The 21,112-nt window shown below is 39.8% G+C and overlaps 1 long non-coding RNA gene across 1 annotated transcript; it reads left to right on the forward strand.

Annotated features, from left to right (window-relative positions):
* Window positions 1-10,015: 10,015 nt before the first annotated feature.
* LOC146590621 (uncharacterized) lies at window positions 10,016-15,675 on the forward strand. Its single transcript, XR_014896965.1, has 3 exons — window positions 10,016-10,243; window positions 13,466-13,528; window positions 14,276-15,675. It is a non-coding gene; the product is annotated as an uncharacterized LOC146590621 (long non-coding RNA).
* The last annotated feature ends 5,437 nt before the right edge of the window (window positions 15,676-21,112 follow it).

Here is a 21,112-nt window from a genome sequence, read left to right on the forward strand (position 1 = left end):
TGAGGACTTCACTGCAGTCTCTAAGGAACCTGATTCTGGCTGCTGTCAGGGACAGAACATGAGGCTAGGCAGATSAGTGAAGTAGTCTGGTAATACAAATTCTTGATATTTAATCAAGGGAGCATCTACTCTCCAGTCTTAAATACTTCTTGGCAAAATAGACTGGCAGCACTGGACTCTGGCAAGATGGCAGCACTGTTATTTCTCCCAGAGTACCAGAATTAAACTGAGCCCCCTTCCCTCTAGGAAGGACTATAAATAGAGGCCTCCTGGGAGCATGATCTCACGTAAGCCAAGGCAGCCACTAGCCGCGATTGCTGTTGTCCCCACATCCCTCCACTCCCTGCACTGTGTTCCCCCTTTGCTTGTATGCAGGCAGTTGTGTGGTCTCGAGGTGAGCTGGTCTAGGAAATTAAACCACCTGAAAACTAATCATAAGAATGGAAGAGTCTGATGCTTTTACATATTGCACATTGTTTCCTCTATATTTCTGCCTGCTCATGGAGAAATCGGCTCCACTTTCTGTGCCACTTTCTGGAGTACTGGGCAATGAGGTACACAACACTTAAGACTGTTTAGTAATTGAAATTAAATCCATGTCCATGTAGTAAACTGCCAGATATTATTCATAAATGTAGGGTTAAACTTGGGAAATGTCAATTGTGCAATTTAGTGACTGCAGTAGCAGCTACTATTTCTGCAACTGCAAAACACAGAAAGAATGAATCATCTGAAACCTTGTAGGTTAAATTAATGGAAAGTGAGACAGACAGCAAAACAACTTGCCCGGGACTACATAGTGCCCAAGAAGTTGTTAACTTACAAGTCGTTCTGATCCTGTGAGCCCTTGCCATATGCTTATTTTCTTGGGAAGGTGCTGCATTTCAGGGCAGGTTGAGGGAGGGAGAGGTTCAGACACAGTAGATCTGTCTCTTTGAGGAAGGACACATCCTAAGTGAGAGTGGAAACACTAGTCCAGGAAAGCAGTACTTCAGTAGATTTACCCAGATGTGAAGCCATCATCTGTGGTATATATTTTTTTCCCCTGATTAACCCTATTAAAAGCTACTGCCTAATAAAAACATAGCAGGGGGAAATATTTTTTAACTGACCAATATTACGTATGTGGGAAGGAACTTTTATTAAAGATGCTGCCAGCGCTGTGTATTTTGCCGGAGGGACCAAGTGACATCTGCTTTATCAAGAAACAGGAAATGCCATTTCCTGTCTAGTCCAGAGCATCAAGCCAATACTGGTCTCAGTTGTCAGCCAGTCAATTATTTGAYTGCTGATGTACAGCCAGCTTGCATTTGTGGATTGTCCTCCTGCTAGACTGCAATGATTACATAAACATTTGACAGTCAATCTCGAACTTCTCTTCAGCTTAAAGCCACTATTTATCAACACAGAGGGCTGACCTCGTTAGGTGACTTGTTCCCGCCTCATCCATTCAAAAATTTGATGTGCAGTGCTGAATTTGCACAGGTCCTCCTTTTCTTTTCTTTTCTTTTTTTTTTCTTTTCAGATAAAAGAATCAGTTTCTTCTTCTCAATACTTTTTTTTTCTCTCTCTCTCTCTTTAGGAATTAAAGATTGCTGAAATAAATTAAGCAAGGTTTTCTGGCAATGAGAAGAGTGCCCATTTCCTCTTTGCTTCCCCCCATGTTTTGGGAAACACTGTTCATCCTGAGGAAACAACTGTCTGCCTATTGGCTTGAGGATCCAGCTGCTCGTCAYGTTAGACCACGTGGAGACTGCATCTGAGTCCAGCTGTATTGCCAGGATCAGTGCCCTAAGGACTCAGCACAAAAACACTTTGATCCCTCCCAGTGACATTTTTTTTTGCTAACAAGCCTCCAGACATTTGAGTTGGTATGTCATCACCCTTGCTAAAGTAGAACAGAGGGATGAAACAAAAGTATCTCCAAAGACCTTTAATAACATCAGCAGAAAGGGAACAAGTAAAACATCCCAGGTGAGACACTTCTGTAAAAGCGTTAGTATCAGCCGCTTGTCCTTACAGAGGACAGAGAATTTTTTTTTCTTTTTCTTTTTTTCTTGTCTTTCTGTTCAGAGATAAAAGGAAGGATTGGAGCTATAGACTGCAAATTACAATGAACAAAGTGTTTAACATCCTTTAAATAGCTGGATATTGTCAAAGGAAGGCAAATGGTCTAAAATTCATGGATGAGAGAATGAACCTGAAAAGTCCTAACACATTTTATGCTGAGTGACTCCACTGCAAATTGTACCTCTCAGTGCAAATTTTCCACACACTTAACAGGAACTAAGTTACACAGGTCCTGTGACCAGTGATAGAATTTAGACATTTAATTCTCCTGTTACAGAACTGCAAATACACCCTGTTGCTTTTACCTTTTTAAATCCAGACAGTGTATGCAGGAGGCATATGAATTGTATAGCTGGGATTTGGGATAAGTGCTTCAAAAGAGCGATCACCTGATGCTCCTGTGATAGGGCAATAATTAAGAAGTTAACTAATACCTTGTGGAGATGAATCATTCAGGTTAGTGAATAACTTGATGGTAGCATTAAATTGTGTACTAGATACCTGAAATCTAGGGGTTTTACCATCCAAATGTACTACTTGACTGGCAAACCAGATTAGCTGGATTGCCAGCAAGGCAATATGTGATTAGCTTTATCACAGTGACGTTCAACAGATGAGGTAAATGAAGCTGGGAGAGCAGCAGGACCAAAAATCATTTTTCATGAATGGAAAGCATGCTTTGTAGATATTTTGTTTCTTTTTTTTTCAAAAAAAATAACCTTCTGAAAGAGAAGGAACATTAAAATGCAAGGCTTTTTCTAACATGTCCAGCCATGTTCTTCTCACCTTTTCTGCAGAGGAAAATGCAGAAGATGGTATAATTTGATCAGAAAACCTGACGCTGCATCCAAAGGTATAAGAAATTTTGCTACTTGGATGATGAAACTTAGTGCATCCAGAAGCAATCCAATATGACCTAGTTAAGCAGAAACATCTAAGCAGGTGTTTAACATTCAAGCACATCAGCTGGTCTTTAACTTAACGATGCTTAAAAGAGTATAGACATGCCAGAAAGAAGAGCTACCTTGACAGATCTTTAGCTAAAGCATAGGATAGAAAGGCACAGGTAACTTTTTCAACAGCATGAAGTTAATCAATTCATCTCTAAAGCACCATCCAGTAGATACCTTGACTATTTATTATTATTATTACTGCTTTTGCAGATTGTAAGTATTGGTGAAGAGTGACCAGGTATTAGGACCTGTGCAAACCAAGCAGTACATAGTCTGTTTCCAGAAATGCTATGTTCCTGTAAATGCTCCTGTAGTCTTATTTCTAAATTTTTTAATTTCAAAACAGTTATTTTATTTTTTCTATACCAAAAAGCAAGCATTGCTCCTCCTCACCAATATATTCTATATCCTTTTGCCAGAATTTAGAACTATAGGATGGAGAAAGCTTCTTGCAGTATGAGCAGAGGGGGAAAATTTTTCTGCTGATATACAGTTTTGGAATCCCCTTTGCCCTCATCAGAAGTCTGTTTTCCGTTCAGAGCATCTCTGTGTTCTCAAATTAGAAAGTGTTTATGTCATGGTTGAAACAAACCAGAAAAGTTGGATTACTTGTATCATGAATTTCTTTGTAGTGAATGGAACCCAAAGAAACATTTTTCTGCCAGTGCTCCCAGCTGTCCTCTTGACAGAAACTCTTGTGGCAGTGAGTGCAAACAGCTCAGTAAGTGGTTCTAGGGGAAATGTGAAAACTCTTCCCCCATGCCAAAGGGAGATTTCTCAGGAGCATTTCACAATGTCACTCTCCACAAACATCAAGCTATGCCTGGTGGCAACCAGACCGACACTGCTTCGATATTTCTCTTCTCTTGATAGTACTTTGACAGGTTGTTTAGTTGTTTGTTTGTTTTCTTCTTTCTTTCTTTTTTTTCATTAATGGCAGTATTTGCAGGGTTTGTTTGGACTAGGTAGGTAGCAGCATGCCCAGTAGTGTATTACCCAATTTTTCCTGCCCTCACAAAGTGAGGATCTAACTAGCTCTGCTACTGTGCTTACAGTAAACCCTTATCAAAGCTTATTTCCTTGCAATTTTATTTTGCACTATTACACAGCTTCGAAATATGGGTGCATATCAATCATGTCAGGATCCTGAAGGCACTCTGTCATCTTTGCCTGTCTGCTCTAGCTGTAAAATAAAACAGCATCACCATACTACACTCCTACACGAGTCAGGTGATCCGACATAACTGTCACAGAAGCTAGTTCAGGGAAAATCTGAGATATATTGGTCACGTCACTGAGCTGTCCAATATTTTTATACAGCTAAAGAGGAAAAAATGTGACTGAGAAACCAGACTCATGTCTCAAATGACCTTGAAAGAGAATTTCGTTATTCCCAGATGATCCTGGTGAYGTGTCTTATGCAGTGAGAGAGAACAGAGGAATAATGTATCTTTTTCCTTGCAGGTGCATCTCATCCTTCCATGTGAACCCATAGTACTTCGTCAGTGGAAGACCCCTGAGCCGTCTGCACCGAAAGTACCTGAATTGGGTAGTTCCCTCCAGCTTGTTCTAGCTCTGTATCACAGTGATCGACCACCACTGGCACAAGGAGAAGCCTTAGCATGAGTAGAGAGACACCCTTTGTGTCTCTAAGGCGGGTGGATTGATGGCCCTTACCTCTTGGATTGTACCTTAAAGAGACACCCTAGAACTTGCGTAGCGCTAGCCGGGGAATTATAGCCTCTTGTTCTACTCCTCAAATTGTGTAACATGGTTTGGATTTCCTTGTCTTAATGAATGGAGCCATGCTTGTTAGCTTACTGACTGGAAAGTCCTTCAGAGCTAGTTACTCCTTTGTTTCCTCTCATAAGTTGTGTTCCGTTACCTTTTTGGGGATGCTTTTGCAAGAGTCCACCATTTTGCTGAGGTAAATTGACCATTCTGTAGACCGGTCATCATTTAGTTGCAGTTGTATTTACAGGTGATAGTTGAATCAACTGAGCTASCAGGTGGTGATAATTGCAGAGAATTTCTATTGAAATGAAATGTCCAATTTTATGTGAGCTGGAGAAGCTTTTTTTCTTCTTTCCTCTGAAGTGTATGTGTTTATTTTAAGTGCATCCTTGAGAAAATCTAAATTTATTCTCTCTCTTGTCTTCTGAGGAATAGACAGCAAGACATCAGGGCTCAATAGGAARGAAAAGATCTGAAATGAGAGAAGAGAGGAGCTTACAGAGGAAAGTTACTTGTCTATATTTACTGGTTTATAACAGTAGCCTGGAGTGTCTCTTAGGGTACATTTACATAGCTAAGTGCAGTAAACATACTATGCTCTGAGTAAGCTAGCTGTGAGTCAGCTCTCACGTGAAAGCCATGTAATTCATCACATTTTCATTAGTTTGACTGTGGTGTCATGCTAATGCTGCCTTTTTTTTTTTTTTTTTTTTTTACTGGAATGCAGTCAGGGCAAACCAACGCAAAGCATGAGCAGAGCAGTTGCTCAGCAGACTGCACACGCAGTGCATGGGTGGACATGCACAGGAGGGAGAAACATGTTGCACATGATTCTCACTATCTGAATGGCCTTTGCAAGAAGCAGCTTTAAAACTAGCATGCTAACTTCTTCTTTGAGACTCCTTTCTTCTGCCACAGTTGTATAAGGGCAGGCTGTCATTTACACAGAGGCTTCTCTGAGCAGCAGGAACTAACTTTTTTAATGAAAGTACCTGCAGATAGTAAAAGAAGTTCTGCTTTTATGCTTTTTTGTAATCTAAGCTTTATTCCTCAAAGGCATCTTCATGCTGATAAGAACAAAACCCCACATGCAAATGTCTATTTTTGTCAGCGTCCCTAGAGGTGATTTCCCCCTGTCCCCTCCTTGTTCTGGATGCACTGGCAGCTGGGAGCAAGCTGTCACAAGGAGCGTAAAAGCTTGCTTGACCTGTCACTCCAGTTACCTGGCTGAAAGGACAGACTGGTGAGGAATTCATTTGGAGAAACATTCTGAATGAAAAACTTCTTTCTTTTTGGTCATACCTTAAGATCTAATTGAATTGCTGTAATTTTTGAAGATTTTCCAAGGACACTATGTTTTTATGAAAATGTTGCAAGTTACTCTTTCTCTCTGCTTTTTTTTTTTTTTTTTTTTTTTAAAGGGAGAACTGACTGAGTTCCTCCTACTCTCCAATTTGATAACACGCTAGAAGAGCCTTGGAAAATTCAAACCTCACCTCTTCCTTACTTTAATACAGTTGGCCCAAAATCTTTTGCCTTATTAAATGCAAAGCTGTCTCTGCTTTAACTCTGCTGGTCTCTCTTTTCCAAAAATATAGACACATACATGAATATAAAGATATTTTATAACCTAATTTGTGACCATATCTATAGTCTGTGTCTATAGCTATAGCTGAACCTTACATAGTAGGGTGTCATTGCAGAACTGTGCAAGCTACAGTGTCAAGRATGGCGTTTCATAACTTCCTATGATAGGATTTTACTGCCAGAATTAGCTTCACTAGATTTGGTGATTACTAGATTACTCTTCTTCAGTAATTCCAGCAAAATATATGGCTCAAGGCTGCTGCAGCTCAAGCATACTGGAGTAATAAAGGTTTAATAAGCTGCAGTAACTGTCTATGTGTACACCATTGGTTGTCCCCAGTAGCATAATGATGCTTACCTTAAATTGCAGTGATAATTTTAGGCACAGCATCAAGTTAATATGTGTATGTGGGGGTGGTAGTGAAGAAATACTGATGTCAATTTATAAATGATGTTTGACCTAAATACAGAAGTTATTCATATATGCTAAAAATACCAACTGTATTACAATTGTAAATAAAGGAAACAGGGTCCTGTTGTTGACAGCATAGGTCTGGACATGAATAAGGTATAAAATCCATTTATCTTCTTCCTCTTGTGAGAACAGCTATATTTGTATAAAGGATTTAACTGTATCCACATTAGAGAAGCTGTGCTGTTTTTAACCCGCTGTAGCTAGATCATGTTATGCTAATGTGGATGATGACTTGAGAGAAAAAAATCTTTTATATTTTCTCTGCAATGAACAAAATATATACAGAAATAAATATCATGCGTTAATAATCTCTGTTACTTTTTTAATGTCAAGTGCAGAATAGTCTACTGCTGATCATAATATTGCCACTGTATATTGCTTTAATTTAGAAAGTTCATAAACCATTAGGACAATGATTTCTACTATTATTTGTCAGTAAAGTGTGAAAATATTTCTTTATTATCCATTTACATTAATTCCAGCATGCATGTATTTAGTCAGAAGCATGGACTTCTTGAAGTGATTGCTCCCCATTGATTAATTTCATGTGGCCGCAAGTTTCCCGATTTACCAAACACATAGCAGTACTTTATTAATAATGCCTGTTTTGTGTGTAATGCCTTTCATCTGAACAGGTTTCATCTATTAATTAGCAAAGCTTAGATACTCAGAGTTAAATGAGAAATATGTTTGTAGTGTGATTRCTGTGTTCAGCAACTATACTGATAGATATTGGTAGTGATGTTTTCCCTGTTGGATGAATGGGAAGTTTGAGTCTTAGAGAGGCTAGATTCATGTATTCTCTAAGGTGAAGATTCATATAGTGAGCAATCTATGTGCTATGTGATTTAAAAATGCTATTTGTCCTCCTCTAAGGAGYTTTCTATGACACACTTAGATCCATTCAGGATTGGATAGCAAAGATTTATTCAGAATTGGATGGCAACATCAACTGGTAAATGTGAAAATAGGTGTTACAGGATGGTCTGCAAATAATTCACAATCTCCTCCTTATGCTTAAGGGTATTTAATTGCCAATATATATGTAATACGTAGAATATCTACCTTGCCCCTGACTGCAGCTTGTCTGCCCACTCTCCCTGGCTCAGGATGTAACAGCTCTACAGACACGTGACACATCTGTTCACAGCAGATGTGAAGAACAGCGGGTCTAGCAATCATTTCAGGAGAAGTTAGATAACTAGGAAGTGTAACAAAATGAAAAGTACTAACTATCAAGGATAATAATATCGTTATTCTTACAGCCTTTTCTCTCTTTAACTTCTCAAGGACTCCTGGTTTTGTACCTTGCAGGAAAGGTGGTGTTGCTGTGCTTCTAGCACCATCTCAGAGCTGGTTTAGTTAAAATTTAAAAACTTTAACTCTGCCTGATAGATTTGTTAGATGACTTTCTTTCTGAAGAAGGGCTTAATTAAATGTCTGTCTCCCAAGCATTTCCCAGGCCTGATTCTTTTTAGTTTGTGGGATTTGAAAGAATGGCTGCCTAGACAAGCCAGCCAAAGGCCATGTTATTCCTGAGTGACCATTCAAGGAATTCTCAGACAAAACTGCCTTTTGTCAGGAATTTGTAATTCTTCTAAACCAAAACTTTTCATTGGAATAAGAAGGTGTATCTGGAAATCTTTAGAGGCACTTGCTCCAGAATAAGTTAGGACAAGGATTGTAGGTTTACAGTTTGAAGCTTTGAGTCACTAGTTCTTGTCAGTGACATAAAGCTCTGCTACTGACTGGGTTAGAATCATAGAATCAGTAAGGCTGGAAGGGACCTCTGGAGATCATCTAGTCCAACCTCCCTGCTCAGCAGGGTCACCTAGAGCTTGTTAGACAGGGCTGCATCCAGGCGGGCCTTGAAGATCTCCAGAGAAAGAGACTCCACAGCCTCTCTGGGCAACCTGCTCCAGTGCTCCGTCACTCTCACAGGGAAGAAATTCCCCCTCACGGTCAGGCGGAACTTCCTGTGCTTCARTTTCTGCCCATTGCCTCCTGTCCTGTCACGTGGGACAACTGAAAAGAGTTTGTCCCCATCCCCTTGACACCCTCCCTTCAGGTACTTATACACATTGATAAGATCCCCCTCAGGCTTCTCTTCCCCAGGCTGAAGAGGCCCAGCTCTCGCAGCCGTTCCTCAWAGGGCAGGTGCTCCAGCCCTCTGATCATCTTTGTAGCCCTACGCTGGACTCTCTCCAGTAGCTCCATGTCTCTCTTGGACTGGGGAGCCCAAAGTGTTCTTCTGAACCACATATTACACTTTGCCCAGGCAAGTGCTGTTGCTCAAGGAGCTTGRATATGAACTCAGCTGGGTAAAAAGAACAACACTATGTGACTAATAAAATCAATGTCTAAATAAATGCAGTTCAAACTTGAAATACTCTTGATCAATCCAGAGGTAATTTTTTTTCTAACTGAATGAAACCAGTCTAACAGCATACATTTCGCTACAGAAAAAGTTAATTTATATAAAACCAAGATTTTAATATATCTGATTAGTTCTACATCAAGATAGCATCTCTGATTTAATGCTATCTTAAATTAGCCAAAAGTAGTTTTATGCTTTTTCCTCATATAAAATGTTCCATGTGATTAAAGCAATTTCTGTCCTTAGTCTTGACATGCTTTATTGTTAGAAAGTACTTTGACTGTTGAAAGGTAGGTTTATATATCATTAAACATAGCTGGAAAGATATCTGGCATAACTCTATACTTTCTTATTGCAGAAATATCTGCTAAATATTAGTACTGTAAATTGCCAGCAAGCCACGAGGCACTGGGACACTGCAAATGCAGAAAAGGACCTTGAGAGAATAATAGCAATAGAAGTAAACAGAGCAAAAATTGTGCAAGAACTTCTTCAAAGTCAGGCAAGGGTGTTTTACACCCAGGTTTGGATGTTACTGTGTGCAGTTTGACCGAGGTATAGGTTTTCCTGGCTTGTATGTATATATAGATAAGAAGCAGAAAAAATGATGGTCCACAGGATTCAGCTGAAATTCCTGAGAATCTTCTAGAAATAACGTTCCTCCAGAAGCTGGCTTTGTCACTGGTACTTCGTCGTTGTGCTAGTAAAATACACCGATTCCAGCCTGAGTCCTCTGTTTGAGGACTGCAGGCTCGAGTCCCATGAAAGCAGGTGGAGGGAAAAATCTCTAGCGTACAGAAAACACAGCAGGCTGTCCAATTATATCACCACACCGCTTCATAGCTCCACCGTGGCCTGTCTCAGCAGGCCGTAGGGAACAAAAATCCTCTCCGAGGAGCAGCTCACCGGCACTTGGTGTTCCCGAGGACTGCACCGGCAGTCGGCGAGGCTTGCAGCGTGCCCGGAAAACAGGGGTGTGCTTTGGAGGCTACGTCGGTGCAGCAGTCAGTATGACATCGAAAGGGAAAACAGGAATGTTTAAACGTAGTAAGTAATCCTAAGCAGGTATTGTTATGGCCAGGCCAAGAGCTCAGTTCCGCGGGAAAGGAAAGTGCGAGCTCCGGTGCCGACGGCGCTCTGGCGAGTCCCAGGTCAGAGCCCCCACCTCCCCGACGCTCCCCGCGCGCGGGGGGCTGCGTGATTCCCGGCAGGCAGACGGGCTGCATGGCTGTAGGCAAGTGTTCATTAGTGAGCTATTCAGCAGCTGTACTGAGCAGGGGAAAATAGTATTTACTTCCCTAAATATTAGGCTGCAGTCAATGTCTTTAATACGTAGTGTTATATAGTCAATTAATAGATAAATGTTTCGGTATCTAGAAATATGGCAGCATTCAAGTTAGTTAATCCCTAATGGTCAGAGCAATCACATTTGGCTTATTCATATATAACTTCACCTCCAATCGCCAGTATATTTACTGCAGGGCTTTCTTATCTTGTGGTGAAATTCCGGGGACTTTTATATTTTATTTTGAAGGTAAACACTGATAGATCTGTCACTCGAAAACAACCAGTTATAAACTGAAAACGAAGAAACAAAGTACTGTAGATTAAACATGTTGTCTGTGTGCTGCTTTCTATCACGATATACCAGGACACTGTTTCAGTATCAATGAGGTGCGGCAACAAAAAGGAGAAATATGGGGAAAACATTTGTATTACAGAGCGATGCACAACAGGGCTGTATGTGGAGTGCAAAGCCAAGCCAGTGAATTTCTGCACCAAAGTCAACAAATAAACTGATCGACAGTGTTTACTGATAACAACCACAATCTCTCTGTTACACCCAGCCAAGGCAATCAAAACTCAGTAAGCATGAAGGGATGGTATGAGCAAGACCTACAGTTAATGGATGAACAACAGTGACTGCTCAAGCTTGGAGACAGTTTCCTCGCCAGAATTTGAATCTGCTGTGTATTATTCATGGTAGTAATAGAAGTGGTTTCTTCATGCAGAGTTAGAGATAACCCCGAGAATAACTTGTAAAGAGTAAATGCTAGTCTTCGGGCTATTATACTGTGTTCCAGTTTATTTACCTGGCAGTGTTACAGGAGACTGCAATTCTGTGAATCATGAATATGATTCATAATAGTCATGCTGACCTTTGAAAATTGGGACTAGGCAAACACATCAAAAAGAAATCCAAGATCTAACAAATAAGCTGATAAAAACAAATGAATGATATTTACAGATCCTGCCAGTGTATGAAGAGGTCACTTTAATACCCCTGTAAGTCCGAATGTGTCCTCTTCATAGCTGAGCAGTCATGCATACATTTCCAATATAGAGGTGTATTCTCCACCATTTTGGGTACCCACTCAGATGGCTCCCTGAAAAATCTGTACGCAGGCTGCAGGGCTGCTAACTCCAGGAATCTGTGGTACAGAAAACCTTGCACTTGCTTCTGTGGGTACGTAATATGGTTATAAAGTTACTGACAGCCTTCAAAGCCCAGCTGAGACAAAGAGGGAGACAGATGAAGAAAGGGAAATTGTGGCAACTGTGTAAACTGTGTAATGTGTTTGTATTATCACCTACAGCTGAGCTTGACTTAGGGTTGGCAATGGCCATGCTTGGAGCAGGCATCAGGATTTGATGACCTCCAGAAGTCTCTTCCAACCAATAAGTCCCTGGTTCTGTGCAGATGTACAGAAGGACCTTATCTGAGATGACAAGGCTGTGAGAGGAGTTGATGCCATGCCATCTATCAAGTTACTGCACAGTAATTATCACGAAGAAAGTTCTAAAAAAATCAGTATTTTTAAATGCTTTATCAGTCAGTGGCTGTAAACAGTTTCAGCAAAGTGGTTCACAAGACTTACGCCCTACCTTAGGTTCACTTCATATGAAATCTTAGACGCTAGAAATGCTGGGGGAATTTTAAATGATGCCTTAGACTATTTTTGTAATCAAAGGATCCTTGATTCCAGTTGAAAACATGCTCTGTCATAGCCCTGCAGTTCGTAGTTCCATATCGCCATAAGAGAAAGTTATTTCCAGCAACCCTGTGATAACCTGTGCCATCACTGGGTTCACACCTTCAGTTTTTAGTTAAGCTTTTAGAAAAATTGGCACGAGCATTATGATACTGTGGCTTTGTTCCATGGTTGTATTTGGTTGCTGTATATGAGCTCATAAAGCATTTTGTAATCTTTCTAGAAGGGAAAAGCTATTTAACATAAAAATTTGTTTCTTTTTATTCCATATAAAGGTAAATAAGAAGTGCTGAGAATAGTATGTCACTGGAAGATTTGAGGTTGTTTAGGGCTAGGTCAGTGGTATTTTGGACTTTATAGCAAAACAATATCCTTTCCTCTCTTCACATTCATGACTTACTAACATGTTTACTTTTTCAGCTGAACATTTCCATTCTTGGCTGTGCTGAAAGGTGATAGTCTCTTTACTGGATGTAACATTGAGCAAAATCCCTCAAACCTTTTGAAATACCTTTGGTTGAAAAGTATAATCCGTTATACAAATATTCTCCCTATGTTTACAATAATATTGCACAATAAGCTGAAGATGAAAGCTTGGCCTGGATATTATAATTATTAAGGATGTCTTTGGCTGGAGATAAAGAAGAAGTTTTRGAATAAGACCATCTCTGTGTGTGCTCAGTGGGTGTTAGATKTGCTTAGATTGTARCTCAGTGCAAAGAACAATTTACAACCATATCTATAAAATTCTTTTTCTGCCTAAATGGATGAGTGGCTGAGATTGAGACCGCTGCCCTCAAACTAGGATTAGCTACTTAAAAGCACTGTAAAGATGTGAAGCCAGACATTATGAAACCATGAAGACATGATTTAAGTCCCTTCACCACTTTATCTTCCATTACTCTTGATATTGTGTTGGATCTCCTTCATTGTGAGACAACAGCCATGAGTGTATGTCACTGTCTTCACACAAACGTTATTAGTCAARGCAGAGATCTTGCTTATTTCCTGGAAGATATGAGCTTTAGTTCACAGCTAGTCATTCAAATGGAAACATCTCATTCTACATGAGACTTTTGTTTTTGGACTTCTTCTTTGACTAAGCATAGGGAACACTTTCCTTTTTCTTTTACATTGCAATTTAAGCTATATAATTTAACATGACCATTTTTAGCCAGTAATCTTTTTTGTCTTCTGCTTAAATATATAATTAATACTGAGTTTTGTGAAAAATTAAAGAATCAAGAGATCTTCCCATCCATCCTTTTACCCACAGCAGGATCTACTATATTTACATCATTAACTGACAGATGCCAACCTATATTGGGAAGTTTCTCAGGTAATGTATTTCCTTACCTCACTATACTTACCACTGGAAAGTTTTTCCCTGATGTTTGTTGCTGAATGTCTCATGTTGCAAGTTAGGGCTATTAATATCCACTTTCATTCTTTTTTCTCCCTTTTTTCTTTGCTAATGGAGTACCTGAAAATGAACACAGTACTTCACTTTAGTCTCTGCAATTGCTGAACAGAAAAGAAAAATGTCACACTCTTGCAGGTTGTGCTCCTTTTTATACAGTCTATGCTTTTTTTTTTTTTTTTTTTTNTAGCAAGAGCTTGATATTATATACTCATATAGACCAGATTTTTTTCTGCAAAACTGCTACCTATCCAAATGTTCACCAGCTGTGCTCATGAGGCTGGTTGTTTCTACCTAACTTACAATCTTTGGCCTAATAAATTGCCTTAATAAATTGCATCTCAGTTTTTCAGTTCGTGTTTCCAATTTGTTATGATTTTCATCCTTTCTTCCCTTTCATTTTTCCCATGTTGGTGTAACATGTAAATTTAGTAAGCATATTCTCTTCTCTACCATTCAGCTCATTAGTAAGAATATTGCAGGTTCATTGATACAAGATAGATCATTACAGAACACCCTACTGATGCCATTAATAACTCCCCTGAATGCAGCTATTTTTTTCATACAGCTTTGACCTCATGTATGATTTACAACTTTATTCGMATGTTATGCAAAGAGGTTAGTATTTCTGAGCCTATGTCTCACCCTATTGGTTATCTTCTGCAGGTACACAATATGGACCCCAATCTGAASTCAGAATTTGAAGCTCACACATACAGACTGACATTGCTGGCCACTGTGACTGCATGAATGTCCGCAACTGTATRAATGTCGGCAAAAATAGACCTGAGGAGTTAGGCATCCTTCACCAGTTACTCAYTCAGAATTAACTCAATTCAGAATTACAGATTCATTGTAAGAGGAAGTGGAACACCAGTGGTTTACATGGAATTTCAGAGTTTTAATCTTGGARTTTTAATCTAGGAGCTTTCTAGCACTCTAATTTGCTAACCCAAGATACCACAGTTAGGTACTACTACACTGTATTTCTTGCACCTTGGCATGAAGCAGATACGAAGCATCCCTCTGCTGAATGGGACGGTTTGTGACAGTTCCTGGGGAGGCAAGCATAGCCAGACAAGGGCTTCAGCTGCCAGGAAAGCCCCAGGTTCTGGCAGGGAAAATTAGGGTATCTACCTTGTCATGGAGTGTGTGCTCTCAGCCTGCCAATACATGGAATTGCTTCACTGAAACTTCAAAGGTACTAAGGACACTGAGGTTTGTTTGCTTCCTTGCTTGTTTWAAAAAAGATAGTAGCGCGGTTCTGTTTATTTTTTCATGACAGAGTTATATTAAAGTTCACATACTCCCTGAAGGTCAAAAACACTATGTTGAATCCTGAGTGCTCTGGGCCTGAACTTGTGTGCATATGCTGTATCATGTGCTTAATGTATGACAAAGTATCACAGAGCTTTCTACTGGCCTATCAGTCAGTTGTGATAGTAGTCTGTGATACAGACCAGTCAGAAATCTACTGCTTCACTCCGTAACAGGCTCRAGTGCGTAGAGCTACGTTGCTGCCTTTTTTCAGCCATTGTTGCTTCTTGTTTTATGGTTCTGTATCTGGGATACAGATCTTTTCCTAGCAGTTTTCCAGTCTGGAAAAGTCTTACTTGCTCTCTACGGTTGAGAAGGGTTGCTTACAGCTTGGGAAATGCTGAGGACAACTGGTGTGTCCTTGCCCTACATCTGTCTCTGCTTAGCCTCCAACTGGGTAAACAGGTACATAGGATTGATTCAGGCTGTTTTTCATGTTGTTCTCATGATCTTAGTATAATCTAACACACTTCCACTGTTAGGTAATTGCAAATGCAGCCTTACTTTGAGATTGTTTACAGCCTGACTAGCTAGATTTTACCCTGCCAGTCTTTCTTGTAATTCCCAACAGTAGTCTCATATATCAATATTATACAATGAAAAAACACTGGATTGGCAACAGTAAAATGAATAACCATTCTGTATCTATTCTACAGTTTATCTGGAGTCCTCTGCTGCATTTTATCTGATGTTTATTTTATTCTAATCCAACCTTGTTTTCTTGCTTGAATAAAAACACTTAGTGCCTTTTTCTTGTCCAGACAAGAAACTTCTTTAGCAGAAAAGGAGAGGCTAATCAAGGAGCAGCTTTCACTGGCATAATTACTGTGACTGCTTTATAGTCTATAACATATGTAGAAATAATACTTAAAGCAATCCAACTAATAATAGGGTCTCATACAAAAGCAAGGTAGAGAAGGCCTATGATCCGTTGAACAGACACAAAAAATAAATAGGCAATGTATTGCAGAATAATAATAACTTGCCACAAAGTATCACTGCAAGCTCAATAAAATAACTGGGACAAATCTAATAGTTGATATTGAGTACTGCTAATATGTCAGAAAGGGCGGCCCTGTAGGAGTGGATCTGTRGAGTGAAACAGGTCAACTAAATTGCTGATGTAGGTACTCACCATGATCAAAGAAAGGAAGCAGAGCAACAAAAACTGAGGAAATACAGTAAATCCAAAAAGAAATAACTGAGCTTAAATTACTGTAGCATGTAATAAAGCTTTCGCTGCTCTGGGTGCAGAATATTGGTTTGTGATGTTGTGTCTTTGTGTTATGCTGCAGCGACATGGTTGTAAGAAAATGGCACAGTGCACAGAAACCCAGTATTACTTCAGGATATCTTTAAAATCCCCTTAGATTATTTTGATTAGATTTTATGGCACCTGTATAAAATCTGAACATTCAAAAAATGTCATATCAATAGGCTTCAAGTGCATGGTCAACATAAGCAGAKTGAGAAATGAAGTCATTTTAATGCCTTCAGTATTGGGGGACCTGAACCCAATTTCTTAAAAAATTCCAACAAACCACAGCTCAAACCCTAAAACAGCAATGTCTAATTCTATTTTCTATTCCACAGAGTCTTTTATTGCACTCACAGTCATGACATCTGAGCAACTTCCCATATTGCCTAAGTGATGTGTCTACCATCTGTCATTTATTTGCTTTGTTCTTCTGCAGAAAAGCATAGACAGTGATGTCTCTTCTTTTTGTTTGGTTGCTGAAAGGGTTTTGTTTCCTCATTAAATACAAGCCATTGTACGTATTCTAGGGAAGAACTGAAGATGCCAAGATTCATGGTTTTCGGTAGTTCCTTGGGAAACCTCTTCAGCTCGGTTTCTGAAAAAGTTCTATCCATCGCACAAACAAGAATTGCCATTGGGTATTTTATCCCATTAGTGAAAGGCTCATGTTAGTTATCTGTATGTACATTACTTGAGGAGAAAAAAATCACAGAGCTTTGTGGGAAATTTAGGAACTAAGGGAGTTTGAAGTCCAGCAGCCACCATCCATCCTGATTCTGCTTGTGCTTTTCTTCATGGGCTGCTGCTACATCAGGGCTGGAATAGGCCTGATGACACTGCAGTGAAAGAAGTCTCATGTCTGCCTTAAAGAAGACTCATTTAGCTTGTCTCTATTTGCCAGTCTTCTTCTGCAGTAAGAAGACTGGGCAGTCTGAGCAGTGGTGGGAGTAATGAGGAAGGTGCTGACAGGAACGAGAATTTACCAGGTGCTCGGGACACTCCCTGACCTGCTGCACACAAACAGCATTTCCCAGCCCACGAAACAAGGAGTGAGAGGTGAGCCTGGGTCATGCTGTGAATCTGGAATGAGCAATATTTGCTGCCGAGCTTTTCGATGTAGAAAGGCATGTTCTGGGAGTCTRTGTGCTGAAATCACTCCAGCTCTCCAGCTTGCAAATGCTAAAACAAGAGCTCCCTCAGCAGAGCCGTGAGTGACATTCAACCTCGCTGCTTGGGAGAACCTGACAGCTACAAACTCTGGAGCTTCTCCCTCATGCCATGTGCCGTAAAGTTGAACACTCTTGCTAAGCTCTGCCGTATCATTTATGTTCTGTCCCCCCTTCTCTGAGCCATGCTGCTTTGGTTTTGTGAGCTGGCAGGAAATTGGAAGTCTGTGTAGGATTCTTATATGTTTCCACAGCTGCCTAGTCACAAATATGACAAACTATAATAGAGTTTTCATAAAGACCAATCCTTGCTGTGACAATACTGCAGTAGCCAACTCATATTTGTTCTGCAGTTGCCGCTGCTGTCGCTTATTTCTCTCCGAAAAGTGTTGCTGTGGCCTTTCTGAGGATTTTACATGAGCACCTGTTTTGTCAGAGCTACAGGATGCATTCATTTACTTATCAAACAAACATAAGGAATGAGTAACATGGAAAGGAAAAGCAGTTTCACGTTGTGAAGGAGAGCGCGTCTGAGCTAAATATTAAGCAACACTGAGCCAGGCAGATTGCAATCGCATTTTCATATTTACTCGTGGTATTCAGCAGTAAGATAGTGTGGCTTACAACTGGCTGTGCTGGTGCCATTTTGGAGGCCTGTTACTGATGCGCTATGTGACAGGCATTAAAAATAACTGTGGAAGGATTTTTAAGGAAGCAAGAGTTCATGTGCTGAAAAGCACATGATGGAGGACATAATCAGCTGAAATGTGTTTTGATTACTGTATGAGAGTCTCACCAAGCTCTGCAGATTTGGAAAACTAGTATTTCCCTATCAGAAAGTTTACCATGGATTCAAGATCTTTTTGTGCATTTTTATGTCCAGGTTAAAGCTGTAATTTTTGCTTTTTAATTTTCAAACCTAAAAGCGAGTGTTTCTTGATGACTTTGAACTTACACAAAGAGCAAAGCAGTTTAGAACTCTTGCCTCAGCTACATGAACTGCTGCTGTTGTTATTGTCAATTTTCACACACATCTCACTTTTCTGTCTGTCTTCAAAGGAAGTGCAAGTTTTGTTTCTGTTTATCAGTGAATGTGTATGCTAGACCTGAGCTGTGATTGAAAAGGTCTTGTTCTTTCTTTTGGGTGTAAAACTTCCTACTAATGTGTGAGCCAAGTTTTGGATTTAGGGGAAATAATCAATGATAGTTATTATTGGTTATTGCCTTAACCAAGGCAATAAAAAAGAAGGGAGAAATCAGTTAATTTAAAATTCTGATAGTAATTCTGCAATTGCTACCAGCAATTCTGGTAGCAATTGATTTCTCACATGATACTTCTATAATCCCCTGTGCAACCCCTCCTTCCTCCTCTCCTCAAGCTTTACTCCTGGATCTGAAGAGCATCAGTGTACAAAATTGTTCTGGTGTCATGACCTCTTGTTATCCTCCCCTGGTGCATTCCCACTTCTTTGTGTTCTGTCCAAATGTGGCTCCTGGTTATGTTGCTATGTCAGGAATGGTCTAACAAGTGGTAGCCCAAGCACTAATGAGAAGCAAAACAACCACAGCAAAAACAGTCAGCATCTCTGCAATGGTTTCCTGTGGTAGCAGGTTTTGTGCATTTTCCTCTGTGAGAACTTGACCCTGTAGCAGTGTGACTTAGTAGTTCCTTTTTGTTTTTGCCTCATCTTTTAGTCATCCTTTCGTACCTGCAGTGCAATTTCATTCTAGGAAAGGCTTCCTGTTGAAGTGGCAGTTAGGAAACAAAAACTGAAAAATTATCTTTTCTCTCTTTAAAATAAACATTTTTTTTCARTCTAATGGTAAGTTGTGTGCATATAGGGACTTGCCAAGCATTCCAGTGTGACTCCTCTGTTAAAGTGTTGTAACTTTCAAGGTTACTTGTTGGCCATTTTTGTGAATCATTTTAACAACTAAGTAAATCCTTGAATCTGAGTCCTAAATAGTCTTGCAATGGAGAGATCTATTCATTCTCTTTTTCTTTAGTTATTTGACAGCCTGATGTGTTTGTTTTTTCCGTATCAGATTACCCTTCAAAATATTATATATTGTCAATATAGAGGGACTGTGGCAAGATCTAAGATTCACTCTTAAATCGAGAAAGGAAATGAGATTGTATGTTCCTGTAAAACTAAGCTTCAGCTGTACTGATCAGCAGCACTGACACCCAGTAAGGCCACTTTACTGGTACTGAGTAGGTCCAGTAATATGTAATCCAAATCAAGCCCATCGGACATGGAGAGCAGGATTTACTCTTAATACCTGCAGATGTGAGGCAGGGGAGCGGGTGAGTATGAAATGTCTGCAACACTAGTGATTTGGAAGGAGAGTAGGAGAAACACAACCTTTCTGCAGCCTGGGAAAGGCACTGATCCACACATGGTGTTCTTGGGGGACCTCTGTCTCAAAACCTGGCCAGGAAACAAATGCCAGAGAGATCTCTTGACATTATGTCTAACACAGTTATGCTAAAGAGGACTTCCACTTTGTAAGTATAGGAACAGAGAAACATATACCAAACAGGTTTGTTGTATTGTAAATAATTAATTTTCTACCTGCTTATTTTCTAAACTCATTATGTGGCCTCAAGAAACATTACAACAAAAATCTTGCAGTTTGTTTGTGCCATGCTAATACAGCAGTGGTTTATGTGTGAGTGTGGGAAGCGAGGAGGGACAAAGAAGGCAAAAAGAGCCTTTGACACTTAAGAAGTGATGGCAGGTATGTGATGAGTAGTGCAGTACACACTGAATCCTAAGGAACACCTGTGAACATCGTAAATTGAGTGGAAGAGCTACATGTTGGGCTGAGCGGGTGCATAATTGGAACCCTGGAATGTATTTGTATGGTCTTCAGCAGGCTTATGGAAATATGTGGACTTGGCAAAAGCAGTCAGTAGTGTCAAATAATTATGAAATACTTGAAAGTCTCAGGTAAATAACCTCTTCAGAATTGGCAGGCGTTAAYGGGTCATTAATTATTTTGTTATTTCCGTCTTTATATGGGTGAGCTGTCGTAAATCCCTGGTGGAAAATCTAGTGAGGCAGACAGGGGAGAATGCAATCAGCAATCCAAGCAGGAAGAACAAAAAGAAGAATGGCACTTACAAATTTTCCTACAAACTCCACAGTCCTTTCCAATTCCAATCTGATAAAAAGGATTTAGTCAAGTAGCTTGGCTGGGTGCAATGTGGTTTTTACAAGACCAGCACAAAGCATCAGTACGTTTGATTTGGTGGATGTGTAAGCTCTAATTCAGCAAATTCAATTCTTTAATCGCTGAGACCRTAAGAACCAAGTGTTTGTAATGTCTCAGGCTATGTAGAGAGTAATTACATTGGATTTTAATAAGACTTGCTGTGAATTGTTGACCAATGATTCACTATAGGGGAAAAATTAATTAAATTTTAATGTGAAAAGTTATTGTTAATTAAAAGTTCTGTGAAAAACAGCCATAAAAAGTTGAGAAGGTGGACAGGTTTTGCAATTATTGAAAGGGCATATAAAGACAAGGAATAAGATATGCTACTGGCCGGGATTTCACCTTATGCGATATATGCCTGAAAAGATGTATTCATATGCAGGTTCTCTTCTCGTTACTTGAAAAATCTGTCACAGAAAGATGCACACCCTGTGAAGGATGGTAGTACGCACTGAAGGATGAAGAGATGAGGCAGGCTGTTGGATCAGTGAATGAGTCAGAAGCAGGAAGGATGCTTACATTCACATCCTGGTATATCCC

This window comes from Rhea americana, unplaced genomic scaffold (assembly GCF_003343005.1).
Source record: "Rhea americana isolate MKP2758 unplaced genomic scaffold, rheAme1 scaffold_40, whole genome shotgun sequence".
NCBI classification, from domain to species: domain Eukaryota; kingdom Metazoa; phylum Chordata; class Aves; order Rheiformes; family Rheidae; genus Rhea; species Rhea americana.